General features: G+C 32.3%; 2 protein-coding genes across 2 annotated transcripts in view; both read right to left on the reverse strand.

Moving 5' to 3' along the window:
• The window catches only part of LOC101900098 (WW domain-binding protein 4), a 117,661-nt gene that overhangs the window by 63,122 nt on the left and 36,117 nt on the right, over positions 1 to 18,422 (reverse strand). The window lies entirely within an intron of this gene.
• The window catches only part of LOC101900272 (calmodulin-lysine N-methyltransferase), a 58,498-nt gene that overhangs the window by 38,522 nt on the left and 1,554 nt on the right, over positions 1 to 18,422 (reverse strand). The gene's annotated exons all lie outside the window — the stretch shown is intronic.

Here is an 18,422-nt window from a genome sequence, read left to right on the forward strand (position 1 = left end):
GAAAAATGACAAAAAAAATATGCAGCCATGTTGCAACGTTAATTGCAAGCGGCAACTGCATACTTGCAGTTGCTGCCTCAAAAAAATGTAAAAAAAAAACAAATATACACACACAGAAAACACCACATAAATTAATATAGTACAACAACAGCAACTGTTGCAAATTAGTAAAAAAAAAGAAACAACAAAAATAACAACAACCGCAGCATTGATGATTTGTATAATTAGACATTTTTGAAAACGTTGCCAACAAATGTGGACGGAGAACGAAACGAAATGGTTGCCAGATTTTAAATAGAAACCTTTTTGGCATGACAGAAAGCGCAGGGGGAGATAAAGAGAGGGTGGCTACTAAGGGGTGAATACACCTGACACTGCAATTATCAGAAAATTGCTAATCATAATTGTTGTTGCTGTTGCTGTTGGTTTTGGCAACAGTTGTGCGTAATTAATTTTCATAAATTCAGTGAAGGTCTGTGGTGGACTTGGTATGGGTATGAAATATTTTTAGAAGGGGTACAAGTTTTGGAACTCTTATGGATGGCTTCTTATATAATAATGACCTCAGAAGGCAATATGTTTCTGAGATGATTTCTTGAAGGACTTTTGCGTGTATAAGAAGATTTTTAGGCCACTTGGTCCTGTGAAAAATTTTATTTAAAGTAAACGTTTTCCCTTGGAAAATATTCTTAAAAAATCCACTTAACCAGTCCATGGGTGCCTTTGAAAATATTCTTAAAAAAATCCATTTAACAAGCCCATGGGTGCCTTAGAAAATATTCTTAAAAAAACAATCCACGTTTGGAGGTCAGCTGATCCCTTGGAAAATATTCTAAAAAAATCCACTTAACCACTCCATGGGTGCCTTTGAAAATATTCTTTAAAAATCCACGTTTGAAGGATTTTTAGAAGGGGTACAAGGTTTGGAAACCTTATGGATGGATTCATAAATTCAGTGAAAAAATCCACGTTTGAAGGATTTTTAGAAGGGGTACACGTTTTGGAAACCTTATGGATGGATTCTTATATAATAAGGCCCTTAGAAGGCAATATGTATCTGAGAAGATTTATTGAAGGGCTTTTTTCTGTATAAGACGATTTTAAGACCGCTTTATCCTTTGAAAATTTTTATTTAAAAGTAAACGTTTTCCCTTGGAAAATATTCTTAAAAAATCCACTTAACCAGTCCATGGGTGCCTTTGAAAATATTCTTTAAAAATCCACGTTTGAAGGTTAGCTGATCCCTTAGAAAAATATTCTTAAAAAAATCGACTTAACAAGTTCATGGGTGCCTTTGAAAATATTCTTTAAAAATCCACGTTTGAAGGTTAGCTGATCCCTTAGAAAAATATTCTTAAAAAAATCGACTTAACAAGTTCATGGGTGCCTTTGAAAATATTCTTAAAAAATCCACTTAACCAGTCCATGGGTGCCTTTGAAAATATTCTTTAAAAATCCACGTTTGAAGGTCAGCTGATCCCTTGGAAATTATTCTTAAAAAATCCACTTAACCAATCCATGGGTGCCTTTGAAAATATTCTTTAAAAATCCACTTAACCAGTCCATGGGTGCCTTTGAAAATATTCTTTAAAAATCCACGTTTGAAGGTTAGCTGATCCCTTAGAAAAATATTCTTAAAAAAATCGACTTAACAAGTCCATGGGTGCCTTTGAAAATATTCTTAAAAAATCCACTTAACCAGTCCATGGGTGCCTTTGAAAATATTCTTTAAAAATCCACGTTCCATGGGTGCCTTTGAAAATATTCTTTAAAAATCCACGTTCCATGGGTGCCTTTGAAAATATTCTTTAAAAATCCACGTTTGAAGGTTAGCTGATCCCTTAGAAAAATATTCTTAAAAAAATCGACTTAACAAGTCCATGGGTGCCTTTGAAAATATTCTTAAAAAATCCACTTAACCAGTCCATGGGTGCCTTTGAAAATATTCTTTAAAAATCCACGTTTGAAGGTTAGCTGATCCCTTAGAAAAATATTCTTAAAAAATCGACTTAACAAGTCCATGGGTGCCTTTGAAAATATTCTTAAAAAATCCACTTAACCAGTCCATGGGTGCCTTTGAAAATATTCTTTAAAAATCCACGTTTGAAGGTTAGCTGATCCCTTAGAAAAATATTCTTAAAAAAATCGACTTAACAAGTCAATGGGTGCCTTTGAAAATATTCTTTAAAAATCTACGTTTGGAGGTCTGATAATCCTTTAGAAAATATTCTTAAAAATCCACATTAAAAGGTTCATTGGTCCTTTGAAAATTTTCCTTTAAAATTCCATAGTTGACGGTCAGATAATCCTTTGGAAATTTTTCTTAAAAAATTGACGTTTTAAGGTCTATTGGTACTTTGGAAAATATCCTTCAAAATCCAAGATTAAAGATCTATTGGTGCTTTAGAAAATATCCTTTAGAAAACTACGCTTAAAGGTCTGATGATCCTTTGGAAAACATGCTAAAAAATCAACATAAAATCAATTTGTGCTTTGGAAAAAATTCCTCTCCCTAAAAATTCGGTTTTATAAATTTACGAAAAGTTCTCGAAAAATAAATCAACGATAATAGATTTGGGAGTCTTTACAAAAAAAAGAACCAAAATGTCTGCTGATTCTTAAAAAATCCACGTTTGAAGGTCTAAAGATCTTTTGAAAAATATTCTAAAAAAAACCACATTTGAAGGTCTTTAGAAAATCCTTTGGAAAATGTTCCTAAAAATTTATTAAAAATCCAAGTTCAAAAATCTGATGATTCTTTGAAAAATATTCTCAAAAATCCACATTTAAAGGTTCAGTAGTCCTTTAAAAAAATATCCTTTAACAAGTAATTTTTGAAGGTTTGTGGATCCTTTGGATAATATCCTTAAAAATCAACGTTTAAAGGTCTATTAGTCCTCTGGAAAGTATTTTGAAAAAAATCCCATTTAAAGGACGATTTATCCTTTGGGAAATATCGTTCAAAAATCCAGGTTTATAGATGGGATGGTCCTTTGGAAAATATTCATAAAAATCCAATTTTATAACTCGGATTATTCTTTGGAATAGACTTTCAAAATTTTTGGCTTTATATAAAAGACCTATAACTCCTAGTTCTTTTACTTCAGATCCACTTCCAATTTAAACTCACAAATTGTTATCGTCACCTAAACTATGTGTGGCAATAAATGTTTGGTCACCACAATATCTTAATTTATATGATTTTCATTTCAAACATAACTACATTTATATTCAACTATGTGTCCATATGTATGTGTATCATCACATACATCTGTTTGTACATACGCATTCAAAACAGTACACACGTGAAGTGGACATACATATGTATGTACATACGTAAGTCAAAACACACAAGAAGCAACGACATCGAATGGACGGACGTACGGACGGACGTCGACAGTTCTGTGGAAACTATAACCCTGTGTAGCGAGCGAACGTTAAGGCCTCTCCCTAGGGGGGCCCGCAGCGAAAATATGCAAATATTCTATTTTACAGTTTATTATTGTTGTTTGTAATTTGAAGGCTTTTGCGTGGATTTCAAGGTTAGCCTTGTCTCCAAATCCCAAATGATGCAACGGAACAGACTTAAGCGTGTTGGCGTAAACATGTTTCGGGGAATTATGTAATTCACATGAAAATACAATTGGATTTTTTGAGGGGCGATATTTTTTCAAGGATCATCAAGGCTACGAAGGAGGATTATTTGAATTATTTTTTTCAAGGACAATCCAAGCTATAAACGGGGATTTTTTAAATTAATTGGTTTAAGGACCATCCAAGCTAAAAACTTGGATTTTAAAAATATTTTATATTATTATTTTTTTTTTTTAATTTTTTTAAGGACGATCCAAGCTATAAATATTTTTCAAAGGACCATCCAAGCTAAAAAAGTGGATTTTTCAAAATAATTTTAACAGAACCATCCAGCTATAATAATCGGATTTTTTTAAGAAAAATTTTCAAAGGACATTCCAAACTATAAACGTAGACTTTTTAAATTCATTTTTCAACGACCATCCAAGCTATAAACTTGGATTTTTTAAGACTATTTTTCGTAGGACCATACATACAAATTTTTTTCGAAGGACCATCAAAGCTATAAACTTGGATTTTTTAAGAATATTTTTCAAAGGAACATCAATGCTATAAACTTGGATTTTTAAACAATTTTTTTCAAGGACCATCCAAGCTAAAAACGTGGATTTTTTAACAATTTTTTTCAAAGACCATCAAGGCTATAAACGTGGATTTGTTAAGAATATTTTTCAAAGGAACATCAATGCTATAAACATGGGTTTTATAAGAATATTTTTCATAGGACTATCCAAGCTAAAAACGTGAATTTTTTAAACAATTTTTTCAAGGACCATCCATCGTGGATTTTTTAAGAATATTTTTCAATGGACCATCAAGGCCATAAACGTGGATTTTTAATAATATTTTTCAAAGGACCATCCAAGCTAAAAACGTGGATTTTTAAATAATTTTTTTCAAGGACCAACCAACCTAAATACTTGGATTTTTTAAATTAATTTTTTCAACGAGCAGCCAAAGGACCATCCAAGATATAAACGTAGATATTTCAAATTATTTTTTTAAGGGGCATCAAGGCCATAAACATGGATTTTTTAAGAATATTGTTCGAAGGACCATCCAAGCTATAAACGTGGATTTTTTAAATATTTTTTTTCAAGGACCATCCATGCTATAAACGTGCATTTTTTAAGAATATTTTTCAAAGGACCATACGAGCTATAAACGTGATTTTTTTAAGAATATTTTGCAAGGACCATCAAGGCTAAAACGTGTATTTTTTAAAGATTTTTTTGCAAGGACCATCAAGGCTAAAACGTGGATTTTTAAATAATTTTTTTTTCAAGGACCATAGAAGCTAAAAACGGGGATTTTTTAAGAATATTTTTAAAAGGATCATCCAAGCTAAAAACGTGGATTTTTTTAATTAATCTTTCAAATGACTATAAAGGCTATAAACTTAGATTTTTAAGGAAATTTTTCAAAGGACTATCGATAAAACTTGGATTTTTTAAGTATATTTTTCAAGGGGCCATCCAAGCTATAAATGTGGATTTTTTAAAAATATTTTTCAAGGACCATCAAGGCTAAAACGTAGATTTATTAAATAATTTTTTTCAAGGACCATAGAACCTATAAACGGGTATTTTTTAAGAATATTTTTAAAAGGACCATCCAAGCTACAAACGTGGATTTTTTGAGTTAATCGTTTTTTTTATTTTTTTTTCAAGGTCCAACCAAGCTAAAAACTTGGATTTTTTAAATTAATTTTTTTCAATGAGCAGCCAAGAAAGAATATTTTTCAAAGGACCATCCACGCTATAAACGCGGATTTAAGAATATTTTTCAAAGGACCATCCACGCTATAAACGCGAATTTAAGAATATTTTTCAAAGGACCATCCAAGCTATAAACGAGGATTTTTTTAAATTAATTTTTCACAGAAACATAAAAGCTACAAACTTGGATTTTTTAAGAATAATTTTTAAAGGGCCATTCATAGCATCGTGAGTTTTTTAAATAATTTTTTTAAGCTATAAAAATGATTTTTTTTAATTACTTTATTCAAGCTATAAACTTTAAAGACTATCGTAGCTATAAACATGGATTTTTTATATAATTTTTTCTTCAAGGATAATCAAGGCCATAAATTCGGATTTTTTAAGAATATTTTCCAAAGGATCATTAAGACCATGAATAGATGGATATTTTAAATTAATTTTTTCAAGGACTATCAGTGTATTTTCATACCTTCAGTCATATGGCTTTTGATACGATCAAATCGTGCCTCATTGAAATAACGGCTTTACACCCTAGGTATCTTTGGACAAAATTCGTTTCAGGACATTTGGAGTCGATGTGATGGGGGTGTCCCTTCCGTCTGTCTATCTGGCTGGCTACTGCGAACATTTTCACAGAAAATATTTTTACTTTTAGAACATGAAAGCATCGTCCGATTTTGTGCAAACTTTGCAAATTCCAAAATTTTTGTCAGTACTAAGTCTGGTGTGAAGATGGAATATATCGACCAACTCCATCAATTACCTCCCCCACAATTGTCAAAAATTGGAATAATTATAACTCTTATAAAATGAAAAATAAGAGTGAGATTAGAATCAAATTTCACACGTTTCAATATTTTTATTAACACAAAATCTGGTGTAATGGTTGGATATATCGGTCCACTCCCTCTGGTACCTCCCCGACAGAGACTCAAAATTTTGAATAACCCAAACAATTATAAAATGGGAATTGAGCATCGAATTCTCTTAACATTTCATTTCTCATAAAATGCGAAATAAGCATCCGATTCTCTTGAAATTGTGTCTATCCCAATATTTTTTTTTATAAAATAACTGATATGAAGATGATAGATATGGGCCAATTCTTTCTGGTACCTCCCCCACAAGGTGTCAATAATTTGAATAACCCAAACGCTCCTAAAATGCGAAATAAGCCCCGATTCTCTTCAAATTTCATACATCGCAATGGTTTTATTAAAAGAAGATCTGGTGTGAAGATGATAAATATCCACCCACCCCTTGTGGTATCGCCCCCCACAAAGGCCACAAAGGGTCAACATTTTAAATATTTATATCTTTCATAACTTGAGAAACAGATTAGCGATTCTTTCCAAAATTGGTATATCGAAATATTTCTCTTAACAAGAGATTTGATATTACTATAGTATTTATTGGTCCACTCCTTCTGGTACCTCCCCCATAAAAGATTGAAAATGTGAATAACAATAATTGACATAAAATGGGAAATAAATGTTCAATGTACTTTAAATTTGGTACATTCCAAAATATTTATCAGTATCAGATGAAGTAGAACACTTCGGTCCACTTTTCTGGTACCTCACGCAAATTTCAATATTTTCGAAAAATGTGAAGGAAATTGTGGATATAGTCCAAAACTGACATGTTGTAATAAAAATATCTGACATAGGTCAGGGTCCACTCTCTGGGAACCCTCCCCATAAAAGGTCAGCAGTTTGAAAAATCATAACGCATGTCAAAAGTAAACTTAAAAAAACGAATATTGGCTCAGGGTATACACCTGACGCAAACAGTCAGTGCTATTTTCCAAGGACTAGGGCGGGCGTATACTTTATTTAAATTATTTGCATAAAGGCCCCACTCCATGGCCCACAATCGATCGTGATGAAATATTAATTCTGGTTAATGGCTATGTGGATGTTAATAATTGCGGACAAACAGCGAAAATGTTGATGACAAAAAATTGGCGGCGACCCGGCCAAGATGGGCCAGTCGGCAAGTAGCCAAGCCAACACGCTAGCCAGCCAACCAGCCAACGACGAAGGCATTGCAATTCACATTTAAAGACCTTTCGCCAAGAGGGGCCCGGCTGGCTGATGTATGGAGAGGGTGGTGGAGAAGATTTTCGTGGATACTCATTGCTCAAATCTCGACATGTGAAAACAAACAATAGACAAACAAGAAAACAGACCGGTAAACGGACTCACATACCTACAGATTTCTGAACGTACGTACGTATGTTTATATGTTTGTGCAGAGGACTTGTTGTATGCATGCAGGCAGCAATATGGACACACACGATTAAACAAAAATACAAAATCAAATTGAGAATTATGGAGAATGAACGAAAAAAAATCGAAAAAACACACAAAACCTATAAACAGCAAAAACCTGACCAGTCAAAAATCCATATTATCGTAGGATTATACTTTTTCGTGTTGTTGTTATTGTTGTTGCTGCTTTTGTTTTGCGCTTTTTTCTTTCTTTGATTCATTGAGGCATGTAGCGGGTATTTATTTATGTAATTTGTTTAGAGCAGACGGTTGGATATTCGTATTCGTTTCTTCTTTCTTTGAAATGCATATAAAAATAGACTTGAATTACCCACAAAGACAGCTGGAAAAGTTGGTTTTTCTTTTGATTTGGATTAGTTGAGGATAAATATAGAGACATGTATTTTCGTGGAAAGGATACATTACACGCAAGGTGTAAATGTCCTTTCTTGGTTATTTATAGACGTTGAAAAAATTATCGCAAAGTGATAGTTGTAAATTGGTCTTAAAAATAATTTAAAGGGACTAGCAAGATAATACTCGTGGATATTTGGAGAGTTTTTATAAGAAATAAGACGGGTTTCAAGGAATATTTTTTAGAGACCAATGCTGTATCTTAGTCGTGAATGTTTAAGAATATTTTCCAAGGGCCATGAGAACCAACATAGATTTTTTAAAGAGTATTATTTTTATGGACTAAGAAGAAATTATTGAAATTGTTGTAAATAATATTTTTAAGGACCAACCTGACAAAATTGGAATATTTAAGGAAACTGAGAGACCAATAATCACCGATTTTTTAAGGACTAATAGATCAATAATTTTTGGTTTTGAGGGAAGATTTTCTTAAGTAGCAACAGAGCAGTCTATGTGGAATTTTGAAAAAATATATGAATTTAAGACCAACAGAGCAATCAAGGTGGATTAATTTTTTTAAAGGACCAACAGACCAAAAATCTTTGAATTGTTTAAAAAATATTTTCTAAGGACCAACGGCCCAATAATTATGGACTCATTGGGAACGTTTTTCCTAAGAGCAAATGAACTAAAATCTTAGACTTTATACAAATATATTTTCAAGGACCGACAGAATAAAACTGCATTTTTTAAGAATATTTTTCGAGGACAAACAATTGTGAATTTCAAGGATCATAACCGTGGATTTTTTACAGAATATTTTTAAATTGATTTTTAAATACTTTTGTTAAAGGAACATTAATCCAGGATTCTAAGAATATTTCTCAAAGGCGACATTTTCAAGGACGAAAATCTCTGATTTATTTTTAGATAATATTTTAAAAGACCACATTCTGTATCCTTTATTTTTCAAGGGAAATCGTGGGACAATGGAAAAAAACGTTATTTTTCAATAATATTTATATCTTTTTTAAATATTTTTTGAAGGACTATCAACGTGGATTTTTTAAATTTTTTTTGGATTTTTTTTTTTTAAAAATATTTTTTGAAGGACTATCAACGTGGATTTTTTAAAAATATTTTTTTGAAGGACTATTAAAGTTGGTTTTTTAAAAATATTTTTTCGAAGGAATATCAACGTGGATTTAAAAAAAAAATATTTTTTTGAAGGACTATCAATATGGGTTTTTTAAAAAAATTTTTGATGAAGGACTATCAACGTGGATTTAAAAAAAAAAAAATTGAAGGACTATCAACGTTGATTTTTTAAAAATATTTTTTGAAGGACTATCAACGTGGATTTTTTAAAAATATTTTTTCAAAGGACTATCAACGTGGATTTTTAAAGAAATATTTTTTCAAAGGACTATTAACGTAGATTTTTATAATTTTTTTCAAAGGACTATTAACATGGATTTTTTTTAAATATTATTTCAAGGACTATCAACATTGATTTTAAAAAATATTTTTAAAGGACTATCAACATTGTTTTTAAAGAATATTTTTAAAGGACTATCAACATTGTTTTTAAAGAATATTTTTAAAGGACTATCAAAGTGGATTTTTAAAGAAAGGACCTGGATCTTAAAAATATTTTTTCAAGGACTATCACCATGGATTTTTTTAAAATTATTTTTTTAAGGACTAGTAACGTGTATTTTATTAAAAATTATTTTTTCAAGGACTATTAGCGTGGATTTTTTTCAAAGGACTATCAACGTAGATTTTTATAAAAAAAACAATTTTTCAAGGGACTATTAACATGGATTTTTTTTTAAATATTATTTCAAGGACTATCAAGCTGAATTTTTTTCAAAAATATTTTTTCAAGGACGTGGATCTTAAATAATATTTTTTCAAGGACTATCAACATGGATTTTTTTTTAAATTATTTTTTTTAAGGACTAGTAACGTGTATTTTATTAAAAATTATTTTTTCAAGGACTGTTAATGCGGATTTTTTTAAATACTAAAAGAAAGGTAGTATATAGAACGAAATTTTTATACCCTCAGTCATATGGCTATCATTTGATATGGTTAAAACGTGTCTAGTCGACATAACGGTTTTAGACCCTAGGTCTGTTTGGACCAAATCCGTTTCAGGACATTTGGAGTCGACCTAGCGTTGACCGTCTGTCTGTCTGTCTGTCTGGCTGATGCGCTTCGGAGATGGTCAATATCGGTCCACTCCTTTTAGTACCTCCCCCACACAAGTTCGAAATTTTCAAAAAAAATATTTTTTTTCTGCACAGAAAGAGAACAGAACATCCGATTTTGCTACAACTTTGCAAATCCTAATATTTGCCTCAGCTCTCGGTCAGGTGCTAAAATTGATAATAATGTTCCATTTCATCAAGTGCTTCCCCCACAAAGGGTCAACATTTTGAATAATTATAACTCTTATAAAATGTGATGTAAGAATTCGATTGTCTTAAAATTTTACACATCCCAATATTTTTTAAACTCAAGATCTGATGTTAAGATGGAATGTATCGGTCAACTCCTTCAAATTTTGAATTTGAAATTTTCAGCGATTCCGATTCCGAGACTTCTGAGACTTTTTACATCTCAATATTTCCAACAACATAAGATCTCTTATAAAGATAGTAGAGATCGGAGCATTTCTTTTGCTACCTGAAAAATTTTGAAAAACAAAACGCTTTAAGAAAGCGAAATAAGCGTCAAACTCTCCTCAAATTTCACACATACAAACATTCTTGATAATACAAGATCTGTTGTGATGATGATGTATATCTGCGAACCTCTTCTGGTACCTCACACACAAAGGGTTACAATTTTCAATACTTTTATCTGTCATAACTTGCTATATCTAAATATTTCTCTCAACCAGAAACCTGTGATGAATATGGAATTTATGATTTCCCATAAATTGGATATAAATGTTCGATTTTCTTGTAATTTATATTTAAATAATCGAACAGCGGCTGGGAGTATTAGTCTGACTGCAGAACCGATATTTTTTAGCTTGTTTTAGAATATTTTGTTGAGGATCGTCTAAGGATCTCTAGACATAAATAGATTTTTTTTTTTAAAGGACCGTCAAAGTGGAGTTTTTATTGAATATTTCTTTTTGAAGGGCAAACAAGGCTTATATTGACATATAGGGTAAGTGTGCCTAAGTTCGGCATGTCCCAGTAGTCGGCACTTTTTATGTTTAAGCCCAAATAAATGAAACTATTATAACTAAATGTATTTTGTTTACTTCAAGTATATTGTCAGCTATCTTTGTGTACAATTTCGCAAAGAATAGATGATTTGTTCTAATAAAAATTAAATTTTTGTCTGTGAAGGTCCTCAACAATCCATATTCTTAAGAAAAGTACAATAAAGACGTCGAATCAGTTTATCTAAACAAAAATATTATATTTTAATGAATCAATTTATTATTATTATTAATTATTCTCACAAAACAATCGGTATGCTGACTGTTGGAACATGCCATACCGACCATTGACAAGTGGTGCCGACTACTGGCAAAAAGGCATTGTTTTAATAAAACTACAAATTTATGAAATTTAATAAAAAGTTATTAAAACTTTATTTATTATTGCAAAAACTATACAAAATTTCGAATCTGAATAAATTAACTTTGTAATAATTGAAAAGTTCCACTCAGAATGGTGAGCGATTAAAAACGCGAAAATCCTAAAAGTGCCGACTACTGGTACACTTACCCTATAGGCTTATATTGGAGATCAGAGTGAACATATATAGGCTTATATTGGGAATCAGACTGAAATTTTAATATTCAATTTTTTAGGATAATGTTTTTCGAATATTTTTTATGAGCTCTGGAATTTTTAGAATCACTTGGACCTGTTGGAATATTTTGCAGGGATCAATAGTGAATTTTTTTCTTTAGAATATTTTTTTTTAATTATCAGGGCATCATTTTTAAGATTTTTTCAAGTATCAAATAATTTTTTACGATACTTTATATTTTCTATTCTATTTTCGAGAACCAACAGTCTAAATAACTTTGATTTTTAAGAGTATGTTCCAAGGACTATATAATCTTGTTTTTTTTAGGAATATTGTTTAAAAATCAACGTGAATCTTTCCAATAATCAAGAGTGCCCGCAATGCCCAACGTATTTTTTTTAAAATCTAGTTTTTCAATAATCGGGGAATTTCAAATATCGCAGATACTTTGGACCAATGTGGTTTTTAAAGGAATAGTCAGGAATTATTTTCATACAATTTTGTTTTTTTTTAAATATTTTTCAGGAAACAATGTTAATTTTTTCAATATACCTTGAAGAATTTTTCAGAGTGTTTGTTCAAGTATCAATATGGCAAGATTTTGTAATGGATCAATCACATATTAAATCAAAATTAAATGAAATAGATTTTCCAGGACCAACAGACTAAATATATATTTTTCCGGAACCAATGCTGATTTTTTCAAGGACCAACATAACCTAAGTCGCATTTTTAAGAATATCGCTTCCAGAATTTTCAGAATATTAGCTCAAGGACCAAAAAGATCCTGGTAGAATGGCTTCCTCAGTCGGCAATTAAACAAGTCGCTACCTTTTTGGTATAACGGGGAGATAACGTATTTTGAAGGTGTTGACCCGAATTTTCAACCAAATCAGCTGAAATGTTACATTTGGTTCCTTTGAAGGAGCATTAGCTGGTCTCAGAAAATGTTCAATATATTTATAGACCCACATATAACGCAATTGCCAAATGTTTGGAATTTTGATACGGCCGATTTGATCATAACAACAATTTGGTATTATTGAGAATCTTTTTGTATGGACCAGCTATGACAATATTTTTGATAATATTGTGTTTTAGTTAAAAAAATACTTTTATTTTTAATTTTAATTAATTATTCTATTTATTTTAATTTTAATTAATCAGTTCTATTTAATTTTCGTAACAACTGTCTTTTTACCTATCGTGAGCTGTACCCCCATGGTATAATCCTACCAATAATAAAAATTCAAATTGAGATTTTTGTTAGACCCTTAATGTCCCAAAAATGTTCGGCCTAACCAATTAAAGCTTTTCCTCCTTCCTTCTGCAAACCAAATGATTAGTTTATCCTACCCCACCCTGTCGTCCTGCAAGTTAACGTTAACGCATTTCGAAATTTGTTGTTTTCCCTCTTTTAATTATATTTGTTTAGTTGATTCTCCGATAATTGGTATTTTTCGACAACTGTCATGCCAGCAACAGCAACAACAACAATAAACAACACAACAAATCAAATCAATTCAAACTCTGTGTCAAATTCAATTCGAACCAAGCAATTTCATTGTTTGTCCAAAGTTGTTGGAATTTGTGTGTGGGTGTGTGTGTGTGTGGGGGGGGGATATTTGGGCTTGGGTGGCAAATTTGTCTGAAGTTGCACGCACACACGTTTGTTTACAACTTCTTACGCACGCACAGTCTTCGTATCATTTTGAATGAATTGTTTGAATGTTGGAGATTGGGAGAAAAAGAAGAGTGCGAATGCTAGGTATGCTTGCAAAAACAAGGTTACCAAATTAATGGTTGTTTGCCTAAAATTGGGGATTTTCCCCACTTTAAAAAAAAATTGGTAGAAAAATTAATTTTGTTTCGAAATGAGGCTTGAGGCAAATTCCCACATATTGAGGTGAATTTATAAAAACAAATTAGAGAAAATTTAGTATTCAATATTTTCTTTAGATTGACCTTTGAGTCTAAGGACTATATTAATGATTTGCAAGGTTCTAGAAGGATTAGACCAATATTGTCCACTTTCGCACCTAAACAAACACTGGATTTGCTAAGTTTGAGCAATGTCTGATGAGTATTTTTTATATCCTCCACCATAGTATGGAGGGTATATTAAGTTTGTCATTCTGTTTGTAACACCTTGAAATTTACATTTTAGACCCCACAAAGTATATATTCTTGAAAATTCTATGTCGATTTAGCGATGTCCGAATGTCCGTCCATCTATCCGCCTGTGGAAATCACTCTAGCTTCCGAACGAAACGAATTAGGTTAATAAAATTTTACTCAAATGTGTATTATGTCTGCAGGACTTTTGGTATTGAAAATGGGTCATGAAGGTCCACGTTTCGGTATAGCCCCCATTTAATCGTACCTCCTTTTTTCGGTATTTTGGCGATTTTAGCGACATTATCCACTGGAAATGTTTCAAATTTGGTATTTGAAGTTCGTAATGGATGCTACAGCCTATGACAGAAAATTGTCTGTACAGGTCCACGTCTTCGTATAGCCCTTATATAACCGTACCTTCCGATATACGTTTTTTTTTGACGATTTTAGCGACATTATTTACCGGAATTGTTTCAAATTTGGTATTTGAAGTTCGTAATGGATACCACAGCCTATGACAGAAAATTGTATGTGCAGGTTCACGTCTTCGTATAGCCCCCATATAACGGTACATCCCGATATTCGGTACTTTGTTGATTTTAGCGGCATTATTAGCCGGAATTGTTTCAAATTAGGTATTTGAAGTTCGTAATGGATGCTACAGCCTATGACAGAAAATTTTCTGTGCAGGTCCACGTCTTCGTATAACCAACATCTAACCGTACCTCCCGATATTCGGTATTTTTATGATTTTAATGACATTATTTACCGAATTTGTTTCAAATTTAGTATTTGAAGTTCGTAATAGATACTACACAAATCATTTGTTTAACTCAAGGACGAACCCTATTGAAATTGGAGATAATCGGTCAGAATTTTAGATATATCTCCAATATATATTTCCGTCCCATATGTATCTTTGCCTTTTATTGTGCACCAAATGTGTTATATAAGTCCAAATTAGAATCTTGGAATCTTGCAGAACCGACCAAATCGAGCCTTGAAACAAGCGTGACAAAGGAGATAAAAATCGGTTCAGATATAGCTATAGCTGCCATATATATTGTTCATTCGATTAGTTATTTTTGTCTTCCACAGACGTAATATGCACCCCGTAACAACGTTATTAGGGAAAATATATCAAATACAGCTCAGAAATACCTTTGCCAAATTTAACCGATATCGATTCAGATTTGGATATAGCTCCCATATGTATCTATATCAGAATTTAAGTTTATTGTGCACCAAATGGTTAATATAATCCCGAATTGAATAGATTTTGGCACATACGAACGAATTAAAGATTTGGTGAAAATCGGTTGAGATATAGGTCCGATATATCTTTTTCATCCGACTTTGTATTTAAGTCCCTATCATCCACATAATGCTCTCTCTACAACAATGATATTTGGTACCAGCAATCACATAGAGCATAGAAATACATCTGTTAAATTTCACTGAGATCGGTTCAGATTTGGATATAGCTCCCACTTATATATCTTCATCCAGTTTAACGTTTATTGTGCCTAAAAAGTGCAATATATATCAGATATTAAGTTTACCTCTGCTAAATTTTACACTGACCGATTTAAATTTTGGATATAGCTCCCATACATATCTTCATCGGAATTAACGTTTATCGAGCCTAAAAAGTGTATTACCAACTCAAATAGGATGGATTTTAATGAATATCAGTTCAGACATGAATGCCTCCGCAAATTTAGTAAAAATCGATTCAGAGGAGAATATACCTTCTATATATTAATTCCTTTTGACTTTCAATTGTAACTATTATAATAGGCAGTAGAATTTTATTCTCACAAATTCCACATAAAAACGTTATATGGGTAACTAGGAAAACGAGAGAACGAGAACGAGATCATATCATAAAAGTATCATAAAGTCGGCCCGCCCGATTCTTCTTTACTGGTTAAAATTGTATTATTTAATACAACATATAAATTAAACCCCTTAATAGCATTTTGAATTTCCTTAAAGAACGGCAACCATGGTCAGTATCAGCAAATTTGTTGGGCGGTTGTTTGGGTTGGCGGTTTGATTCAGGTACAAACTCCCACAAACAAGTTGTGCGTGTATACACACGTGATGCGTGAGCATTTAACAGTGGACACTTGCTTACAGGTACAATATGGAGTTATTGGCTATCATAAGAAGGTTTAAAAATAACAAGTAAAGTAGTATCAGACGATTTAGCCGACAGATTATTCAAATTGTTGACCGAAGCAGTTGGCCTATTCGTATCTGACCTAAGACAACGTGACAAATTTGGACTATATCGACTACGTCCTATACTTTGATATATGTGCAAATTCTTGGAAAATGTAAAAATATGCGTGAGGTAAGAGATATAGCGGACCGAAGTATTCCATGTTCGAGAAGGGGTTGGCAGCAATATATCATCTTCACAACAGATCCTAAAAATATTTGGATGGGTGAAATTTGAAGAGAGTTGGATGTTTATTTTGCTTTCTTTCTCTTTAAGTGTTTTATTTTTCAAATCCTTTAACTCTATGTTGGGGAGGTACCAGAAGAAATGACCCTATCTCTACCATGTTTATAACAGATCATGTGTTGATGGAAATATTGAAATGCACCAAGTCTGAATGGAATCGGATGTTAATTTCGCGTTGTATAAGATTCATGAATATTTAAAATGTTGACCCTTTGTGGGGGAGGTACCAGAAGTAGCACACTGATTTATCCCATCTTCACATCGGATCTTGTGTGAGTAGAAATAATGGGATGTGTGAAAAATGAAAAGAACCCGATACTTATTTTGGATTTAATAATCGTTTTGGTTATTCAAAACTTTGACCCTTTGTGGGGGAGGTACCAGAAGGAATGGTCTGATCTCTAGCACATTTATAACATATCTTTTGTTGATGGAAATATTGAGATGTGACAAATCTGAATAGAATCGGAATTTATTTTCGAGTTTTCTTAATTTCATGGATATTCAAAATTTTGACTCTTTATGGGGAAGGTACCAGAAGGAGTTGACCGATATATCCCACCATCACATCAGATCTTGTGTTAGTAAAAATAATGGAATGTGTGTAATTTGAAGGCAATCGCTAATAACATTACGATGTAGCAAGTTTGGACCAAATCGGATACTCTCTTTGAGAGTTATCGTGCGCATCAGCCAGACAGACGGACGGACATCGCTAGATCGATTTCAAATGTCCTGAAACGGATCTGGCCCAAAGAGAGCTAGAGTCTTAAACCGTTATTTCGATAAGGCAAGTTTTGACCGTATCAAATGATATATACCTCTTTTTAGCCATATGGATGAGGATATAAAAATCGATTGATAAATATAAAATGTGGCTTCAATCAGATAAATAATAACAAGTAAATAACTAGCTAAATTCGCCTGACCTGGCCGAACTTTTAATACCCTCCACCATTTTGAAGGAACTTGAAAAATGTCAAAAAAATCCGTAGAAAAATGTTTTTCAAATGATAGCAAGACGTGGACCTACACAGACACTTTTTTGTCATACTTTATAGTGCCCATTACGAACTTCAACTAAGAAATTTAAAACAATTCCGGTTGATAATTTCGTTAAAATCATCAAAATATCGAATATCGAGAGGTATCATTATATGGGGGCTATACGAAGACGTGTTCTTTCATACGAATTTCGTTTACGAATTTTGAAATAATTCTGGTGAATAATACCGCTAAAAGCATCATTATACCGAATGTCGGGAGGTATCTTACGCCATCGTATGTTATAGGTTGTAGTACCCAGTTACAGAACTTTGAATACAAAATTGGAAGCAATTCTGGTTAGAAATGTCGCTAAAATCATCAAAATATCGAATATCGGGAGGACGTGGACCTACACAGACACTTTTTTGTCATACTTTATAGTGCCCATTACGAACTTCAACTAAGAAATTTGAAACAATTCCGGTTGGTAATTTCGTAAAAATCATCAAAATATCGAATATCGGGAGGTATCATTATATGGGGGCAATACGAAGACGTGGACTTGCGTACGCAATTTTTGGTCATAGGTAGTATGTATGTGTAGTATCTATTAGGAACTTCAAATAAGACATTTTAAACAATTTTAGTGAATAATGTCCCTAAAATCATCGAAATACCGAATATCGGGTGGTACCATTGTATGGAGGCTATACGATGGACCTATATAGACAATTCTCTTCCATGAGGTAAAGTATTTAGAAAGAACTCCTTTTGTGGATTTACAGACAATTCACTTATACCGGGGCTATATGATATCGTTTATTGATATAGCCCATCTTCGAACTTGACCTGCCGGCAGACAAAAGACTGAACTGCGCAAAATTTTAGCTTTCTATTTTAATTCGTTTTGGCTCTAGCGTAATTACAAAAGACGGATAGACGGACGGACAGAGTTATATATACCCTCCATGCCCTCCACCATACCCTCCTATGTATGGTGGAGGGTATCAAATGGAAGACTTCTTGTAACTCCCGCACATTTTAATATTTTTTAACTTATCTCATATAAAGAAAAGAAAGTAACCAATGTAGTCCTAACCTGGCACGTCGAAATAC

This window comes from Musca domestica, unplaced genomic scaffold, assembly GCF_030504385.1.
Source record: "Musca domestica strain aabys unplaced genomic scaffold, Musca_domestica.polishedcontigs.V.1.1 26, whole genome shotgun sequence".
Lineage (NCBI taxonomy): Eukaryota > Metazoa > Arthropoda > Insecta > Diptera > Muscidae > Musca > Musca domestica.